General features: G+C 39.7%; 1 long non-coding RNA gene across 1 annotated transcript; it reads right to left on the bottom strand.

Annotated features, from left to right (window-relative positions):
- Nucleotides 1-235: 235 nt before the first annotated feature.
- On the bottom strand, nt 236-3,791 carry LOC147728910 (uncharacterized). Its single transcript, XR_015309585.1, has 2 exons — nt 3,608-3,791; nt 236-497 (listed from the first exon to the last, which is right to left on the bottom strand). It is a non-coding gene; the product is annotated as an uncharacterized LOC147728910 (long non-coding RNA).
- Nucleotides 3,792-7,568: the final 3,777 nt, after the last annotated feature.

Genomic DNA, 7,568 nt, shown 5'->3' with positions numbered 1-7,568 from the left:
AATGGGGGTTGAGTGTATGTTCTAGGGAAGCAGGCACCTAACCCCTATCCTGTAGCCTTCTTGAGACCCTGGGACCCATTCCCTGGGGCTGTTTTTATAAACAGGGGTGAGGGTGCTTGGCCGCCCCTTCCGAACCTCTATGAGGCCCTGAGGATCACATTCACCAATTAAATTGCGATTCTCCTATTTACATGACCAGAGAATCTGGATTTCATTAAAGACACGGAGGCTAACATTATGCATACAACTTTTAATTCAGTCCAAGCATAGCCGCATATGTCATAAAGCAAAATTTCCAACTTAGAATACATAAGCATCAACAATAGGCAATCAGCCTCTTTTAAATGTGGTGACAGAGAGAAAGGCAATGTCCAAACTACTCCGATGAAAAATCAAACTTGAAGAAGGACGAAAGAAGAATAAACCGAACACATCATCCATCAACGATTAATCCATGAGATGGGAAAACCAGAAAGAAAGGAATTACGAAAGGTTATCTGTAAAAGAAAGAAGGAAGTTAATAAAACCAAATCTAAAATTTTTTTTAGAAAAAAACATTCCTGCAAAGGAAAAGAATGTAAGAAAAGAAATCAATAAAGTATATTATAACATTAATCACATGTTCCTGAAAGGAAAGAGCATATTATAAAATGTAATCAACCACCCAGGGAAAGGGTGGGAGGGATAATGTTAGCCTCCGTGTCTTTAATGAAATCCAGATTCTCTGGTCATGTAAATAGGAGAATCCCAATTTCATTACAAGACCGGAGGCTACCATTATGCATGTTGGTAGCCATGTAAAACAACATCAGACATGTGAGATACAGGTTTGCAATAATGATGAGCAAAGGTTCTAGAATTAGACCAATCAGCAGCTTTTAGAATATCATCTAACTTACCACCTGACCAGAATGACTTACTGGCCATTGCACCTTCAATAGAATGCGGTTTAAAAATATTCAGATTGATTCCAGCCAGCTTCATAACTGTCTTAACCCATCTAGCAATAGAGGACGAAGAAATACCTTTGTGGGGTTTAACAAAAGAGATGAGTGATTGAGATACATTCAAAGGACGAAGGGGGTTCATTCTCAGATGATATTCTTTCATACATTGAACAACACAGAGTTTATTGCAACTATCAAAACGAGGATAGAAAATAGAATCAGACATAGTTTTTGTTCTTCTATGTATTTCAAATTTAACCCCAAACATATCATAAGATCTGTAAGTAATATCTAGAGCTTTAACATCAGAGACTCTCCTGCATGAAATTAAGCAAAGAAGAGTAGCTAGTTTGATTGAAAGATTCTTCCTGCTGAGAAGAGAATTAACAGGCCACGTACAAAAAAGGTCGAGAATTAAATTAACATCCCATAGAGATTGATATCTTGGTTGAGGAGGTCTTCTAATTCTGATACTCTTAAGTATTCTACAAATAATAGGATTTTTACCTACCGTTTTATTGTTAATTAGAGAATGTCCAGCAGAAATAGCAGATCTAAAACAATTGAGAGATCTGTAACTCAAACATCTATCAAATTGTTCTCCAAGAAAATTAACTATATCAACAATAGGTGCCTCCACGGTATCCAGGTCCCTTTCCAAGCACCAACGTGACCAGACTTTCCAAATGTTGTTATACCGGTAATGTGTCCCAGGGGCCCAGGACTCTCCAAGGAGAGTTGAAGCTGTTGACGAAAGTCTTGCGAGATCGATAGATCTCCTGACACCTTCCAAGCAAGAAGGTTCAAATTCCCTGTCTGTAAAAGAGGATGAATTTGACCATCTGCGTCTGTAAGGAGATGTTTCAGAGGAGGAATTAGGAAGGGAAAATCGTAGGTTAGTTCCAGAACTGTTGGGAACCACGCTTGGGATGGCCAGAACGGAGTTACTAGGACAATTGAGGAGTGTTCTTGTCTCACTTTCTGAAGGAGTCTCTGGATCATTGCGAATGGAGGGAAGGCATAAGCGTTGATCCCTTCCCAAGATTGGAGAAAGACATTCATTGCCAGAGCACCAGGATCGGGCATCCAGCTGAAATAGGATACCAATTGGGTAGTTTATCTGCTCGCAAAAAGATCTATTTGGAATGGGCCCCAGAAATGATTGAGGGAGTTGAAAACAGAAGTGTTAAGCTTCCAGTCGCTGTAATCCAAGATGAATCTTGAATTCCAATCTGCACCAAGATTGGATTTCCCAGGAAGGTATTCTACTCTGAGAGAGATTTTGTGTTCTAGGCAGAAAAACCAAAGCTTCTTTGCTAGATTGGAGAGATCATCTGACTTGGTTCCTCCTAGACGGTTTATGTACGCGAACAGCAGACTTGTTGTCCATTTTCAATATGACTGATCTTCCTTGAAGAAAGCGTTTGAAGCTCATTAGAGCATAAAGCCCTGCAGTTAACTCTAGATAATTGATGTGGTGTAGGGACTCTTGCTGCGACCAAATTCCTCCAGTGCTCTGATTCAGTAGACAAGCACCCCAGCCATGAACCCTGGCATCCGATTCTAGAATAAAATCTGGTGCTGAACCAAAGATCGCTCTCCCGTTCCATGCATCTAGATTGTCTAACCACCATGTTAGTTCTAAGATGGCTTCTGGGTTTAAGGAAATTCGATCTCCGTACCAGAGACCTGACTTGAGAGCCCTTGCTTTTATTCTCTGAAGGGCTCGATAATTCAGTGGTCCCGGAAAGATGGCCTGAATGGAAGAAGATAGAAGGCCTAAAAGTCTGGCTAGTTCTCTTAGGGAAAGATTTTCTTGTTTCAATACATGCCTTATCTCTTTTCTGATTTTGGCAATCTTCTTGGGAGGAAGGAGGAGAAGACATTCTGTTGTGTCTACTGTGAAACCCAGGAACTCCATCTTCCTTGAGGGAACTAGAATGGATTTTTCCCTGTTTATGATAAACCCCAGACTTTCTAGGAGGTCTATAACTGTCTTCAGGTCTTTGATGATATGAGCATGGTCTTGAGAAAGAATCAGGATGTTGTCTAAATAGATGATGAGACGAATTCCTTTTTCTCTTAGACATGAGGCAACTGCTCTCAGTACCTTGGTAAAACACCATGGGGCAGAGGAGAGACCGAACGGAAGAGCCTGAAATTGAAAGAGATGGTTTTTCCAAAGAAACTGAAGAAAGGGTTGGTGTTCCTTTGCCATGGGAATTGTAAAGTAGGTGTCCTTCAGATCTAATTTGACTAGCCAGTCCCCTTCTAATAAGAGATCTCTGAGAAGATGGATGCCCTCCATCTTGAAATGATGGTAGGCAAGGAATTTGTTGAGTTCCCTGAGATTTATAACAGGTCTCCACAAGGAAGAGAGTACTTATGAAAGTCATAAGCTCCATTGGAACCTCTAGAATTGCTCCTTTTTTTTAGCATTGAGGAAATGTCTTCCTCTATGATTTTTTTTTGATCTAGTGTAAGAGGTATGGGTCTTGGAAGAGAGTTTTGTATTGGTGTCTTGATGAAGTATATAGAAAACCCCTGAACAGTGTTCAGAACCCAGGGATCTTGTGTGATATTTTTCCAACTGTGGTAAAAGAATCTCAGTCTCCCACCCACTTTTTGATTCGAAGAAGGGAAGGGGGAGGAGTACTCACTTTGAGGAGTGGATTCTGCAGGTCCACCTCTTTTTGCGAAATCCTCTGGAGCGGAAACCTCTTCCACTGGGTGGGTAGAACTGTTGTTGGTTGGTTGGTTGGTTGGTAACCTCTACCAAAATTTCCTCTGTTTCTTGGAAAGGGGCGTCGGTTGAATCGGCCGGAAGATTGCCCCCTTCTTCCGGCCCTTCCAAAAAGATTATTGTTATAATTAAAAACTCTTTTCATGTTTTGATGCGCTTTATCTAAAGCGGTAAACGTTGATATATATTTTTCCAAACTTTTAATAAGGTCCTCTCTAAAAAGTAAACCTTTTGGATTAATGGAGGTTTCTTTTTCGGCCATATCCATTAATTTAGGACTATATTTATTGAGGACCACTCTCCTTCTTTCACAATTTAGTCCTGCATTGGCATTTCCTAAGAGGACAAGTGCTCTTTGGCTCCATCCTCTAATGGAGTATATATCAAGAGGGGAACCATTAAGGTAACTCTCCTCAGCTGCGTCGATTATTTTAGTAAGCGGTCCTAGAATGTCGAGGACTTTATCTTGGCAGATCTTAAGGGACCTTTCCAAGCCTTTGCGGGGATCCCTTCCTAATTTAAAGAGATAAGTAATTAGTTCTGGATCAAGGTTAGGCGTTTGACAAACGTTACCATCAATTTACGGTCTGTTGCACTCTGCTCTCAAGAGATTGCGAGTTTCCCTTTCTAAAGGGTTCCTTATCCATCTAGATATGAATTTGGAAACATGCTCACGTGGGGTCCAATCTGAGCTTCTAGGGTGTTTAATGTTAAAAGGGGGAAACATTTCTTCCCCTAGAGGGTCCAAGATACTATCTTTGGAAGATGAAGGACCAATGTCATCATTCAACAGAAAGGAATCAATATCTTTCTCATCCTCATCGAGGTCAAGAATATATTCGTCAGGAAATTCTGAGTCATCATTATCACTAGGGTCATTATCCAGAGCACTTTGGAGAATTGTGCTGCGAGGGACACCCATTAAATTTGTGCCGCTAAGGACACCTTTCGCATTTGTGCCGTGAGGGACACCTGAGGCAAAAGAGGTGCGAGGACCTCCTGTAAAATTAGAGGTGCTAGGACCTCCCGTGCTCTCTGGGGTATAATCAATATTGTTACTTTTTTCATGCCTCTTACCCCTTTTTTCGGTGAGATCATTAAACTCCGTTATGTCCAGATCAGGTAAATCATCGTTATCATTGATCAAGGATCTCTTAGACGACATAACTTGAGAGAGAGTGGAAAACATACATGATCTCATTTCCTTATGGATAGGTTTTTTGATGACATCATTATTAAGATCAGATTCAACAGTGATACTGTGAATTGAATCCGAATCTGACTCAGACATATTTTAATATGAATAAATAAATATCTAAGAATGTCTGAAGCTTTAGAATCCACTTGCCTTTCTGTATAAATTTACTATATATATATATATACACCCTTTTTTTAATGATAACTTTTCAATATAAATATACTCTCTTTTTTATTTATTTTTTATTTTTTATAATACTAACATTAAATTACTTTGAAAAAAAAATCGATCCTAATAGACTTATTATGGGAGGGCAACAAGGGTAAATAAATAATGCTTGAAGAGGGGGGTAATTATGCAATTTCCTGAAGGAAAAGCGAAGCGCACGAACAACCAGCCGATTGAGCGCTCGAGCAGGCATAAAACCGTTGCTCACGTCTCAATCAGCTGTGTACAATGAGGGTATTGCGAGGAAGGAGCCCTGGCAGGTACCGCACGTAACGCGTGTACCGCCAAGGATCATTCCTCAAAAGCGCGTCGATAGAGCTTTGCAACTAAGCCCCGATTTTCACATAAACAAGATAAAGCCACAATGTGCCGTACCCTAGAAGGCCTTCTGAAGATCTAAGGCATTTGACAAAGATATCTACGCCTGTGGCGCCGTTTAACAAATAAAACGGGTCAGTGCGTCTTTTAAATATTATGCGCGCGATAACAGAATTATAATTACAAAATAAAGACGATTAAAGGAAGGTAAACCGAAAGCCTAACCTCCGTAAATTGGAGGTTGGGGAACCGTGTATAAGGTGTAGAAAAGGTGTGTTGAATCGAAGAGATGACTCCAAGTAGGTTGAATTAAGTTTAATATAGAGAAGAGCAGGTACACAGCCTTACAGGTTAGCAGTCAGCTTCAACTGAATTACATTGGAACACATAGGTAAGAACACAGTGTAAGAACTCTGTATAGTGGAATGTGGAATAAACACAGTTAAAGGAGTAAGACATGTATTACACAACATAACACATCCTCCTTGGAACAAATTAAAAAAAACAATAACTTGTAACCAACATCATCCCCCACCTTAATAAAAAACAAAAAAACAATAGAATAAAAATTCAGAACAAAGATAGAAAAGGAACAAAGGTTCCTATAAGGGAAAAGTTTCAGAAATATAATCAGCCAACCATACAGGAGGCCTTTTTTCACGTCTAGAGTTCCTAAAAAGTACATTTGACACATCTTGAGAGACCAGACTAGAAGAACTAGGAGCAACCAAATCAGTAAGCTCACCACACTTATGCAAACCAGAAACATCAGGTGCAGGAAAACTGGAGGTATCAGAAATTACATCCTGATTAATAATGTCAGGTGGCAAAGAAGAGTTAGCACACAACAAATCCTCCAAATCAAACAAATCCGATGATTTCTTGAAAGAAACTTGAGGAGGAGAACACTTAGCAACCCTCTTAAGGTTCCAAACACGTCCATCAGTGAGGCGAACAGAATTATTTAAAACTTCCACAACCTGCATAGGTTCATAAAAACGACTTTCCTCCTTAGGAGGTTTACCAGGTTTCTTAACTCTTACCCATTGACCAACAACCAAATCAACATCCTTCACATTATGCTTGGAATCATACCAAATTTTGCTCTTGAGATGTGAAGCTTGACTTTTTTCCTTCACACGACTTTCAGACCAATTGACCACATTGGACTTGAACAACCACCCGGAGTGAATTTTGTACGAGGATTTCTACCACGCATAAGTACAAAAGGAGGATAACCTGCAGCTTCACAAATTGAAGTTCTGTAAGACCAAACCATTTTCAAAACTTGAGTTTCCCAATCCTTGTTATTTCTGACATTTGAATGGTGTTTTTGATAATCCGGTTAAAGCGCTCAACCATACCATTGCTGTTTGGGTTATAAAGAGCAGTGGTTTTATGCTTGATTCCTAATCTATTAAAGTACTCTTTGGCCTTATTTGACATAAACTGAACACCATTATCACTTAACAAAATTGAAGGAATGCCTTCCAAAGTGAAAGACTTATCTAAAAATTGCAAAACAGTATCAGTATCCGCCTTACACACAATTTTTACAAAAGGCCACCTAGAGAACAAATCCATTAACACCAAAATGTATTTCTGCTCACTGCCAATAGGACCCATAATGTCAATAGCTGTGTGTTCCCAGGGAGAATTCGGTGCAATCATATTACCCATAGAAGGCTTACACAAAACAAGAGATTTATCAGCAGCTTGACAAGATTTACAGTTCCTCACAAATCTATCAATATCTACATCCATACCGGGCCACCAAAATGAATTTTAACTGTGCGTTTAGAACGGACAATGCCAAAATGTCCTTCATGACATAAAGCCATGATGGACAAACGCAAAGTCTTAGGAGGTATGACTCTTTCACCAAACCAAATATTACCATCTCTGACACTTAAATCAAATCTAACCTCCCAAAAAGACTTTAAAGGATGTTTGCTATCCACTCTCTTTGGCCAGGACTCAGCTAGATGAGATTTCACCAAGGTTAATTCCTCATCATTGCGATATTCATCATCCCACTTCTCTTTCAAAATGCCTGCACCTTCCAAGTCTTGAACATAAGCCACCTGAAAGGAATTCCACAAATCATCTTCACATTCCACAAGTTGTTTTGGCA

This window comes from Lissotriton vulgaris, chromosome 3_1, assembly GCF_964263255.1.
Source record: "Lissotriton vulgaris chromosome 3_1, aLisVul1.2, whole genome shotgun sequence".
Lineage (NCBI taxonomy): Eukaryota > Metazoa > Chordata > Amphibia > Caudata > Salamandridae > Lissotriton > Lissotriton vulgaris.
Note: the sequence above shows the minus strand (reverse complement) of the source record. Positions and strands in the feature narration are given on the sequence as shown.